The following is a 12,892-nucleotide window of genomic DNA, read 5'->3' on the forward strand; positions in this document are numbered from 1 at the left end:
ACTTCCTGTGTAATGCGGTGCCTTCAGAGATCCCCCAGCAGCTGCCACCCTGGTCAACGTTATCTATATTTGCAGGGATACTTAAGGACCCTTTGGCAATTGGCAGTGATATCTTGAGAGCCTTCGAGGAATGTGACTGAACATGAATTTAAAAAACGTATAAAGGTGGCACTAGGTGTATTCAGAGGGACAAGCTGGTGGCAACTTAGGGGGACTTTGCCTTTATAAAAGCAGACCCACACATGGAGTTTACATAAGAAGAACTTACAGTGAGAGAGAGATGACTGTATCAGCCAATATGTGCACAGTGTACACACCTGATTACTTTCAATATGAAGAATGCTCTAGGAGCTTGCGGGGTTTGCTCATAGTTCCAGAGACTAGACTCAGTAGAGCCAGGACTGGCTCTAACCTGGCACTTTTTGCCTGCTGTGCTTGGCCATGTACCCCTCAGTGACAGCGCTGTTTCCCATTAGAGAAAACAAACCTGTAAGTTTTCTCATTTCTTGTGTAGAGGGTAACCTTCCTGTCCCCTCATTCTTGCTTTAGCCTACATTCAGGGGATTGTTGACTGCACACCAGGTGGGAGCAGTATTGGGGCATATTCTTCTGGGCCCGTCTCCACCCTCTCATTTCTTCCTTTCCATAGGGGTGATTTATCTGATTGGTGCACTGGGGAGAGCCTCACTCCGTTGGTCCACATCTACCAGGCGTGAGGTCACTGTATCAGAACACACAAAGCCTGGCTTTGTGCTTGAACTGTCTCCCCAGCTTACCCTTAAGAGAAGCCTGTCCTCAGCTGTGCCCTACCTTCCTTTCACCATTCTTTGTCCCTAGGTCTGGAGGCGGGTGGCAAGGCCAACTAGAAATGGGAAGGGTGAGGTGCTGCAGCTTTGCCATTGACAAAGAGGATGGTAGACTTTGGTTTGCTTTCAGCTTCTTGAGACTTTATGGCAATTGGGTGGAACCTGGAGGGGGTGATTATGCTACCCTAGTTCCCAGTAGTAATGCAGTCTAGAGATTTTTACCGAAGTCAAATAATATTATGTTAACTTTTTTTTTTTTTTTTTTTTAAATGAGATGGAGTCTTGTTCTGTCGCCCAGGCTGGAGTGCAGTGGCATGATCTCAGCTCACTGCAGCCTCTGCCACCTGGGTTCAAGCGATTCTCCTGCCTCAGCCTCTTGAGTAGCTGGGATTACAGGTGCCCGCCACCACCACTCCTGGCTAATTTTTGTTTTTTTTTTAGTAGAGACAGGGTTTTACCATGTTGGCCAGACTGGTCTCGAACTCCTGACTCAGATGATCTGCCCGCCTCAGCCTCCCAAAGTGCTGGGATTACAGATCTGAGCCACCCCGTCCAGCCATTATGTTAACTTATTTAAAATGCCAAGTCTATCTGGGAATAATTCAGGATGAAAGTGGTTTTACAAAAGAGGTTTTACAAAAGAGACTGGCTCTTAAATAGCACAGGTGGTAATAGCAGCTGAAATGAAATTACTCACCTGAGCAGTAGTGTTAATCATCATGTTAGATTTGCAGCATGCTTTTAGAGTGGTTTGTCAGTTTCGTACTCATTCATTAGCTGATGTCATCCAATGCCAGGTAAAGCCAGCTCATTCATCATCCTTAAAACCCTTGGAGCAGAACTCCTCTGTGCTTCCTCAAGGGGTGCAGGGAGCTGTCACTGGGCAAGAGCTCTGGTGGCCTGCCTGTGTCTTCACTTGACCCACAGCTGGCTGACTTTGGGAGGATGCTCTCTCGGCTTCATTTTCCTCGTTGTAGAACAAGATTGGACTTGCTGTGCTCTGGGGTTTGTTTGCTTCTGTCTTAAGATTCTGTGATCCTGTTTTAGGATTTCTTGGTAGCATGCCTTGTGTTAATGTGCCCAGTAAGTATCTTTTGAGTTTAATACTGGGCATGCAGATATAAACATCCATCCTCCTGGGATATGTACCTGGGAAAGGGAAGCAGATGAGACTGTGAAGAGAGAGCCTATTCTTGGCTGTATTACTCATTTATTTTAGACAGTTTCTTGCAGAATAACTATTTTTATCATTTACTTTTTTGGCTGTTTAATTAAAGCCTTCTGACTGGAATATAAATAAGTATATAAAATATATGTGTTTTAGCTCCTAGTGGATATGGTTATTGCCCAACCAGTAGATGCAAACATTTTAATGTCTAGGCTGTGTAACCGTGGTGAAAATAAACCTGGCATCTGAGAGAATAATTCCTTCCTATTGTATCCTTTTCTCCGTTTCTCTTTGCCATATGCCAAGCTAGCTGGGAGCAGCCAGGAACAGCCAGGAGCAAGGTAGAGGGTACCAGCCAGCGGATGGTATTTTAAAAACTGTTTATTTCAAAATGATTTCAAATAGAAAGATTTCAAGGAATAAGTGTTACAAAGATCTCTCATACCCTTTACCCAAACTCAACTACCATTAATATTTTGTCCTGTTAACTTTATTATTTGCACATTCCCTCTCTATATGTATATATAGGCATATATGCACGTACATGCACGTACATTCACACACACATGTATTTTTTTCTGAACAATTTTAGAGTAAGTTGCCTTTGTCATGGTCCATTGCCCTGTATTGTGTATTTCTTAATAGGGGCATTCTTCTACATGACTATAGTACAGTTACCATCTTCAGTTAATAGAACATTGATTCAGTACTTTGATCTAAGCTACTACCACCTTTATTCCAGTTTTGTCAGTTGACTCAGTCATGCCTTACATAGCATTTTTTCCCTCCAGTCCAGGATCAGCCTGTGGTCAGGTGTAGTATTTACTTGTCATACTCTTTAGTCTTTAGATTTGTTGTCTAAAGTTATGGAAATCTGGCTGGGCATGCTGGCTCAGGCCTGTAATCCCAGCACTTTGGGAGGCCAAGGTGGGCGAGATCGCTTGAGGTCAAGAGTTCAAGACCAGCCTGGCCAACATGGTGAAACCTTGTCTCTAATAAAAATACAAACAAAAAATAGCCAAGTGTGGTGGTGGGCACCTGTAATCTCAGCTCCTTGGGAGGCTTAGGCACAATAATTGCTTGAACGGAGGTTGCAGTGAGCTGAGATCATGTCACTGCGCTCCAGCTGGGCAATAGAGCTAAACTCAGTGTCAAAAAAAAAAAAAAAAAATTGTAACTGGTGCACTTCTCCATTGGTAGCTAATTGGTGAGTCTTGGTTTTATGAATTCTCCTATAGTACGTGGATGAGTTTTCCCAGTGTAAAACATACCATCCTCTGTATACTAAGATGTTTCCTCTAATTGGTTTCCATGGGGAGAAAATATGCTGCTTCCACTTATCACTTACCACAGTGGGACCAGTTGAACTTCCTGGCTCAGACACCTGGCGGTCATCTTGCTTCTAACTCTTGGTTCTCAGCAGTAATCAGTGGAAGAGACAGACAATCTGGGCACTTTATGCAAACCGAAGAAATAATGGAGGAATGTTCTGCCATTGATAAACTTTTTTTTTTTTTTTTTTTTTTGAGACGGAGTCTCGCGCTGTGTCACCCAGGCTGGAGTGCAGTGGCGCGATCTCGGCTCACTGCAAGCTCCGCCTCCCAGGTTCACGCCATTCTCCTGCCTCAGCCTCCCGAGTAGCTGGGACTACAGGTGCCCGCCACCACGCCCGGCTAGTTTTTTGTATTTTTAGTAGAGACGGGGTTTCACCATGTTAGCCAGGATGGTCTCGATCTCCTGACCTCATGATCCACCCGCCTCGGCCTCCCAAAGTGCTGGGATTACAGGCTTGAGCCACCGCGCCCGGCCGCCATTGATAAACTTTATGGTAGTTTTGGATTAAAGGAGAAAAGTGCTTTTTTTTTTTTTTTTTTTTTTCCTTGAGACAGAGTCTTGCTCTGTGGCCCAGGCTAGAGTGCAGTAGCACGATCTCGACTCCCTGCAATCTCCACCTCTCTGGTTCACACCATTCTCCTACCTCAGCCTCCTGAGTAGCTGGGACTACGGGCGCCTGCCACCATGCCCGGCTAATTTTTTGTATTTTTCGTAGAGATGGAGTTTCACCGTGTTAGCCAGGATGGTCTCGATCTCCTGACCTCATGATCCCCCCGCCTCGGCCTCCCAAAGTGTTGTGATTACAGGTGTGAGCCACTGCACTCGACTGAAAAGTGCTTCTTAATGACTAAAATTATGTTTAGATGCAGCCAGAGTGTGTGTTTTAATCAAATATTAAATGTCTGTGTGGAGATACTGTGCAAAGTTATGTCTAGATCTAAGCTGCAGACAAGACAACAAGAAGCGTTTCTCATGCAAGGGGATGACTTTGTTCCAAATGCATGTTAATAGAGGGGTGGGTGCGCCTGCCCAGCCTTAGCAGTCCTGTTACATGCTGTGGTTGTCTGTTTCTTTGCTTCAGTAGAAGACATTTTTTTTTCCCCCTGCAACTCTTGTACACAATGTTTAGAATTAATTACATCAATGTATATTTGTACCCCAGTCTTCCCTCTGCTTGGCCTTACTCCATCCTATCACAGTCAGGCTAAGGAAAGGAACTCACATGGGTGTGGCTGGAGCTGAGATTCCGGCTGGCTGCTCACTGGCTGTGTGTCTTTGAGCTAGTCATCCAATGTCTCTGGGCTTCCCTGATTGCCCTGCTGACTGCTAGACTGGTGGAGGGTCAGTGGACTTCACCACATTTTCTTTTTTTTAAATAGAGAAATAAAGTGAGATTTCTACTTCAATATGGTGTGCGGTTTTTTTTTTTTTTTTAAAAGGAATTGTCAGTTGGGCACTGTGGCTCGTGCCTTTAATCCCAGCACTTTGGGAGGCTGAGGCAGGCGGATCGCTTGAGCCCTGGAGTTTAAGACCAGTCTGGGCAACACGGTGAAGCCCCAGCTCTACAAAAAATACAAAAATCAGCTGGGTGTGGTTGTGTGTGGCTGTGGTCCCAGCTACTTGCGAGGCTGAGGTAGAAGGATAGCTTGAGCCCGGGAGATAGACTTTGTGCCACTGTACTGAAGCCTGGGCTACAGAGCAAGACCTGTGTCTCCAGAAAATAAAAGGAAAAGGAAAATATCTACGGGCTGGGATGCAAAAGAGCAGTAGTGATGGGAGGGAGAGATGGGAGGAAGCCTTGTTCTGAATGTCGGTCTCCTGACTGGGGCTTCCTTGATGCACTTTTCTATCTTTCTAGCTTTTTGAGCTGAATGACTTCAGGAGGGGGGATAGGTAGATGTCACTCGCCTTGGTTCCCGTGCATGTTATTTTAAGCTTGGTATTTCATCTCATACTTGTGTGCAGGCCTACAGGTCAAAGATTTTTTTCCCTCCTCTGTTTTTTTTTTTTTGCAGTGGTGAAGGGTGTAGGGAAGTGAGAGTGATGATCTGAGAGTTTAGACATCTATGGTAATCCTGTTAGCTTTCAGATAAAAGTTTACATGGCGTGTGTTGTAACACACCGGATATGTTTTGCATACTTTTTAACCTTGGTTGGCAGCAGGGATAGAATCACTTTTCTTGGAAACCTTTATATACAAGCAAATAGGGTAATGACACTGTTCTAGATGTGCCACAGGGATAGTTGAATGGGACTCTGGGATACTAGTCCTCATTTTGTTGAGGTTTGCTATCAAGGAGCCATGAACCTGAATATAGGAGGCCCATATGATTCACCTCCTAGTAGATTATACAAAATGTGGCTCTGGGAAAGGGTGACAAAAAGCTTAATAGAAGTGGCTTTAAAAAATAGTCATTTTTGACTGGTCGTGGTGGCCCATGCCTGTAATCCCAGAACTTTTGAGAGGCATAGGTAGGAGGATTGCTTGAGCCTGGGGGTTTTAAGACTAGTTTGGGCAACATAGCAATACCCCATCTTTATTAAAAAAAAAATTAAAAAAATAGTCATTATTGCCCAATATTAATTTTGTAAAAAAGTTATGCTTGGAGGGGGTTATTTTAGAGGCCATTAGGTAACATGTTACAGATTTAATCAGGGTTTGAGGAAACCACCTTCTAGCTGTCACATCTTAGGGAAAAGCACCTTGTTATCCACCTTCAATCTCAGTCTCAGTGTTAGCAGTCTCCTCTTTTTCAACACAGATTGAATCTGCGTGTGAGCAGAAGTCTGCTTATGGTCAGAGCCCTTGAAGGGGAAAATGTAAAGAGTCACATGTATCTTCAATTTGGAGGAATTACCAGTATTCTTGAGAAACTGAAAGTGATATTAACAGTTTTCTTGTTCCTTTTACTCTCTTGAATTTGGTCTTTAAAATAGTTGAGCACCAGTCCATGGTGGATATTGTAGAAAATACAAACATACTAGATAGAGCATCTTTCCAGACAGTTGATGTTCTGGTTAGAGAGAGAAGCCTAATATGATGTATGAACAGTGACTTTCAGCCCACACTTCATGCCTGACATTGTGTTTACTATGTATTTTACATTTTATTTAATTCTCAGAATGACCCAGTATGTTAGGTACTTTTACTATCCCCATTTGTGCACAGGAGGAAACAGTGACACATTAAATAACTAGGCCAAGGTGAAGCTGCGCGTTTGGATTCAAACTTGGGGAACCTGACCCTAGAGCCTGCATTTATTTTGCTGTTCTGAAATGACCAGAGTAACAGCACCATGGGCAAAATTCTGTAGTACTGGTTACAAGTCAAAGACAAAAGATGAAAATGACCTGATCTGTACTGTAACCTGTATAAGAAAATTCATGAAGGTTAAACTATAAAGTATAGTCTCAGGAGCAAATGCAGGATGGGGCTAGGTACTTGCTTATGATACCATGAGTGTTCAGACTGGAGTGGCTTCCTGTGGTGAGTAATGTTGAATCAGGCATGCTTTCCTTCTCATCCTCCTAGTAAACTTCTTTGCTCTTCAAAACCAGATCACCCCTGTGAAGCTTTCTTTCCTTCAGACAGAGTTAGTTTTCTCTTCGGTCTTCTGAGGCTGTTTATATCTACGCCAGGACTACAGGATGTAACTGCTAGGCCGCCTTCAGTTCTTTGAAGTTGGGGACCGTTTTACTCATCATCGTATCCCAGGGGCTTAATTTAAGCAGTATCAGTTACTTAGTGCGTATTGGATTCTCATTTGTCCAACAAATAGCTGAGTTGCTTAGTCACTCCAGCATTAAAGCTAGGTTTAGAATAATTGGAGCAGAAAATTAGTTGGGTGTGATGGCATGTGCCTGTAGTGTCAGCTTCTTAAGAGGCTGAGGTGGGGAGGATCGCCTGAGCTCAAGGGTTTGAAGCTGCAGTGAACTGTGATTGTTCCACTGCCCTCCAGCCTGGGGTGATACAGCAACACTCTGTCTCTAAAAAAAAAAAAAAAAAAATTAGGCTGAATGCAGAGGCTCCCGCCTGTAATCCCAGCATTTTGGGAGGCCAAGGTAGAAGGATCACTTGAAGTCAGGCGTTCAACACCAACCTCGGCAACAGAACAAGACCCAGTCTCTACAAAAATGAAAATAAAAATCAGCCAGATGTGGTGGCGTGTGCCTATAATCTCAGCTACTCGAAGCTGAGGCAGGAGGATTGCTTGAGCCCAGGAGTTTGAGGCCTTAGTGAACTATGATCATGCCACTGCACTCTCACCTGGCAACAGAGCGAGACCATGTCTTTAGTCAAAAAAAAAAAAAAAAAAAAAAAAAAGAATAATTGTGTCAGAAAAATGTATATTTAGGAGAATTTATCTGGCGGTAAAGTACTGGTTGGATTGGAATTGGAAAACCTGATAACCAGGTAAAAGCAATTATAGTAATGTGGGCAGGAGATGATTAGGGCTCCGTAGAAATAGTGGTGAGGGAGAAGATAACAGTCCGCAGACCTGATGGTGTTGGCTGTGGATGGAGAATATGGGGAAGAAGCAAAGGTGATCTCAAATTACGTCACCCTTCCCCTTCTTCCAAGTTTTCATTTTTAGGTGGTTATGAGTCTTGGTGCACTTAGTAGTCCCTTAATAAATGAGGCAATGGCATAGATCTCTGAACTGCTGACCCATGAGCAGCAGAGTGAAAGGAGCAGATAAAGTCAAGGCAGGCACAGTCGCAAGCTTATCACCTTTGCAGATTTTAACTGTTTCTGGAACAGAAAACTTGGGTTTGTTTTAGATCTATGCAGAGCTCTCCAAGAGTATATTCTGAGCCAAGTTTAATTCGTCATCTTGCCCAGGGATTTTAATTTTAAGTGTATGTGCCATTTGCTATTGAGGTGAGCCAAGTAACTCTTGGGGGGGGAAGCATAGGCTTATGGGATTGTAATACTTTGTGCTGCCACCCTGGCAGCTCTGAAGAGATGGTTCCTAGAAATCAGGAGCCTCATGCTCACGCTGTTACCTGCAGGCTTATTGCCAGTCCCCAGAGCCACAGTTGTGCTGATAGAGCTAAAATACAGTTTCCAAGGAGTCTGAAAACACCAACCTGGACTTTAGAAAATGAGGATTTTAAAACATTAAGTGTTTAAAATTGCAGTATATATATTTACATACAAGCAGATAAATCGTAAAGTTGATCATCTTTGTGTAACTAACACTGGGATAGAATAGACTATTACTAGAATCCGTTCTCCTCTAAGGTAACCACTAGTCTGATTATAATACCATAAATAAGTTTTACTTATTTAAATTATTATTATTTTTTAAGAGACAAGGTCTTGCTGTGTTGCCCAGGCTAGAGTGCATCGGTGCAATCATACCTCACTGCAGCCTTGAACTCCTGGGCTCGAGTGATCCTCTTGCCCTAGCCTCCCAAGTAGCTGGAATTATAGGTGCGCACCACTGTGTCGGGCTTTTTTTTTTTTTTTTTTAAGATTAATATAAAGTGAATAATGAATAATGTGTTTTGGTTTCTTTCACTCTACATTGTGTTTGTGAGATTCATCTGTGTTGTTGCATGTGTCTATATTCATTCCTGTTGTCTTATAATATTCTCCTCTATCAAGAAATCACTATTCATCCATTCCAGTGATGATGGATATTTGGGTTCTTTTGACTTTTGGGTATTGTGTATAATAGTGCTATGAACATTTGTGTATATTTTCATTTGGTATACATGTAAAAATTTCTGTTGGGTATATGTCAAGGAGTAGAATTGCAGGGTCATAAGATATGCATATGTTTAGCTGTCAGTTTTCTAGAGTGGTTGTATCAGTGTATACTCCCACCAGCAGTATATGCATGTTCTGGTTGCTCAGCATCCTCATCAACACTTGTTATTGTCAGTCTTTTAAATTTTAGCCACTGTGGTAGATGAGTAGCACTACCTTATTTTAAATTTGTATTTTCCTGATAACTAATGAGACTGAACACTTATTTACAGGCTTTTTGAATATCCTCTTTTATAAGTAATTATTTGCCTGTCCAAAAAAATGGAAGTCCTTTGTCTTTTTTTTTTTTTCACTGATTTGTAGAAGTTATTTTATGCTCTGATATGAGTTCCCTGTTTTCCATTTTGCAGATAGCTCCTATTTTGTGGCTTTCTATTACACTCTCTCTATTGTGCCATCTGATGAACATTTCAACTTATCAGTCTTTTCATTTATGGTTAGTGGTTTATGTGTTCTGTTTAAGAAAATTTTCCCTACCCCTAGATTGTGAAGATACTCTGTATCTACAGTCCTCCTGGAATTTATGTGTCTCACTTATTTTTAAACTAATCTTGCCTTTCCTTAGTTTGTCAAGGTCTGAGGCTTAAATCCCAAGCACAAGGTAGGAGGCGATCAGATAAATTTTCTTGTTCTTCATAAATTAATGCAGCGTAGGAGATAAAGTTTTTGCGTAGCCTTTGGGAATGGAAGCCTTGTCTCCCTACCATACAATGGCACTTGGATTTTGTTTTATGTTCTTTGTCCCTTTCATTACTTGAAAGTGTAATCTGCTTGGAGTATTACCTCTTCCTCACTTGCAGTTAATTCCTTAACTCACCCCAGTCTACATTCTGGCTTCACCACTTGCTTGAAACAGCTGGCCAAGGTTCCAGTGGCCTTGTTGCCAAATGGGAGCCAGGGAATTCTCCAGTATCCTTGAACCAGTATCCTTGAATGTGCCTTCTGTGTCTTTTCTACCTCTGTTCTGATGGTGTGATGTTGGCAAATTCTCAGCCTCCTGATTTTTACCCCGTATACATTTACGTAGCTTCATTTTGAAATCTAGTCTGAAAAGCCCCACTAGATGTGATTGGGACAAAGCCCTTAAACTGAGGGCATGAGTCTCTAGTTTCAGAGTAGGCTGATCACTTGCGTTGTTTTGCTTTGGTCTATTTTCATTTGGTATCTGAGACCAAATAAAAATGAGAGCAGCCATAACTACAGATTAGATGATTCCTTACGGTTTATGTAGCAGTTTTACATGGATCGTCTCATTGGATCCCATATCACCATGTGAGGCAGGTATTGTTGTTACAGATATAGAAATGATTAAAAATGCAAGCAGCACTTATTTGTTCTTGTTGGGAAACACCTGGTGATGCCCTGGATTAGGTTTTGGAGCTTCCTTTTTCATGTAGCCATCATTTAATGGGAGAATGCATCTTTTTTTTTTTTTAAATACTAGTGAAGTGCAATAGTGAGAACGGGGGAAAGAGTAGAACAAGGAGTTGCATCTGTAACTGACTGCAAACAGTCCATTGAGGTAACTCAGTACCTTTGGACCAGCCCATCTGGGATTCTTAGGAGTACTTTTGTCCTTCCACTTTCCGCGGGAACTGTAACTTCTTCAGTTGGGGCAGAGTAAAGGGTAGGTGGGACCGGGAATGGAGACAGAGTTGGATTCTTTTTGAGATTATCAGGAACTTGCCAGTAATCATTTATTTCTCAACTCTCTTCCTCAAGAATCTAGTACTAAATAAATTTTGGTGGTTGATTGCCTGGATGTGATAAGCTCACATTTGCTCCAGGATCTACTTTAAAATGATTCAACACAAGAAGAAGTTGTGGAGAGATATGATTTGCAGATGTTCCCTTAGTTTCCAGGAACACATTTTGGCTCCAGAAGAACTATTTATTTATTTTAACATGCGCTATTTTTCTTATTCTTCTGCATCTTCCCACAGCCTTTTTATTTTAAATAGCAAATCCTTTTTTCAAATGAAATGGCATACCAGACTCGATTTATGAAACAGTCTATGGCGTTCTTTTATTTATGCACACTCATTTTAGAGGTTTGCATTTATAGTATTTATTTATAAAGTAGGTGAGAACAGTGAGGCTGTTTTGATCAACACAAACATTTGAAACAGATTTTAGAAGATTGCAGTCTTATTTTAGCTTCACTTTTCAGATTATTTCTGGGTTTGAAAAAATAGATAGTTTTTAATAACACAGCTTGGCTTGCAAGCCAAGGATATTTTTTAGTTAAACCGATATGGACATTTGAAAGAGGAGTAGGGGGCTAGGCTAATCTTCATCCTAAATATAAAGTTCAGGGAAGAAAGTCCCTCTCACTCACAAGCGCTCAAACTACTATACAATAATTCATCATTCAGTGTGTCACAGTTCAGGTGTCATTGCAGAGCCGTCATTCTGTGACCTCAGTGTGGGAGGAACGGATGTGCCTTGCACTGTATGAACGTGGCCCTGCATTCTGTGTGGTGCATTTGAGTGTGTTGGTTGGTGTGCACACGCTTGTGAATCAAGTCTGATTCAGCCTCTGTAATTGGTACTGAAAAGTGCTGGTTTTTCCACAGAGATGAAAAGTTCCTCAGTCTTCACAAAGTCAATCACCCGACGGAGGCCTCTGGTGTACTGTAGTTTGACATGTGACACATTTGAGTGTGGGCTTGTTGTTTTAAAATGCAGTTTTTATAGTCAGGTCTCAGTCCATGGGTGATGGAGAGGATATGGGGAAGGGAGATAGGTGGGAAGAAAGAAGTTAAGAGATGATTAAAGAATCAGAACTGCTGCTGGCTCTTGATTATCTCTGGGGTAGAATTATACCAGTGATGACTCAAAAATGGTTTGGGAATGGTTACCTTTTTGAAGGCAGGTTGTGTGAAGAGTGTTAACTCAAGGTTATTTTTGCGACTCCTCTTACTTGAATAAGAATAAAGGAAGTGGGATTTGGGGCTCAATATAAACCCCAAAGGGAGAGGATGAGCACTGGGGGCCTTGGGCTCCCTCTCCTCTCATTTCCAATCTGAGCAGTTCTGCTGAGAGTCTGGCTTTCACTGTGGGCCTGTGGTTTAGAGGAACTAATTTTGAATCCCTATTTAGCTTGGTTCTCAGCTGCACTTTAATCTCTGTTGGCTGCTCATGTGAGATTGAGAGTTGACGGTATGACTCCTGGAATACCTTCAAAAACCGCCAAGAATCCATGGCCAGGTGCAGTGAGTGACTCACACTTGTAGTCCCATTGCTTTGGGAGGCTGGGACGGGAATTCAACACTGCAGTGAGCTATGATTTTACCACTGTGCTTCATTCTGGGCAAACAGAGACCCTGTCTCTTAAAAAAAGACAACTCTCCCCGGTTCCCCTCAAAAACCCCTGAGAATCCATGAAGCAGTTTGATATAAGTGCTGTGAATCAAAATATGGCAAATTATTCAGATGCAGGAGAAATGTATCAGGGATGGATAGTCTATGAGGAGCTCTGGCCTTCTTGAATCTCCCCACTCTGCCCATTCAGGAAGGGCCAGGGGCTAATTTGCTTTCAACCATGATTCCAGAGTTGAATTTTGAATTTCCTCTTTCCTTAGCATACATAATTGAAAATCAGCTGCACTGTAGCATGCATTTATAGAGGCTGCAGCAACAACATTGGGTTTCGAGTCAGCTGGGAAATTCCCTTCAGTTTTTCTGGCGTATACCATGCATTTGAAGAATGTTGAACCAAGATTTTGAGGAAGTAAATTGCTCTTGCTGTTGAATGTGACCTAGAAGGAACTGAGGAACGGTGGAACTGAAGATACAGCTTATTGA

The 12,892-nt window shown here is 42.3% G+C and overlaps 1 protein-coding gene across 4 annotated transcripts in view; it reads left to right on the top strand.

The window, feature by feature from the left end:
- XPO6 (exportin 6) overlaps window positions 1–12,892 on the top strand; it is a 117,912-nt gene that overhangs the window by 19,638 nt on the left and 85,382 nt on the right. The gene's annotated exons all lie outside the window — the stretch shown is intronic.

Source organism: Theropithecus gelada, chromosome 20 (assembly GCF_003255815.1).
Source record: "Theropithecus gelada isolate Dixy chromosome 20, Tgel_1.0, whole genome shotgun sequence".
NCBI classification, from domain to species: domain Eukaryota; kingdom Metazoa; phylum Chordata; class Mammalia; order Primates; family Cercopithecidae; genus Theropithecus; species Theropithecus gelada.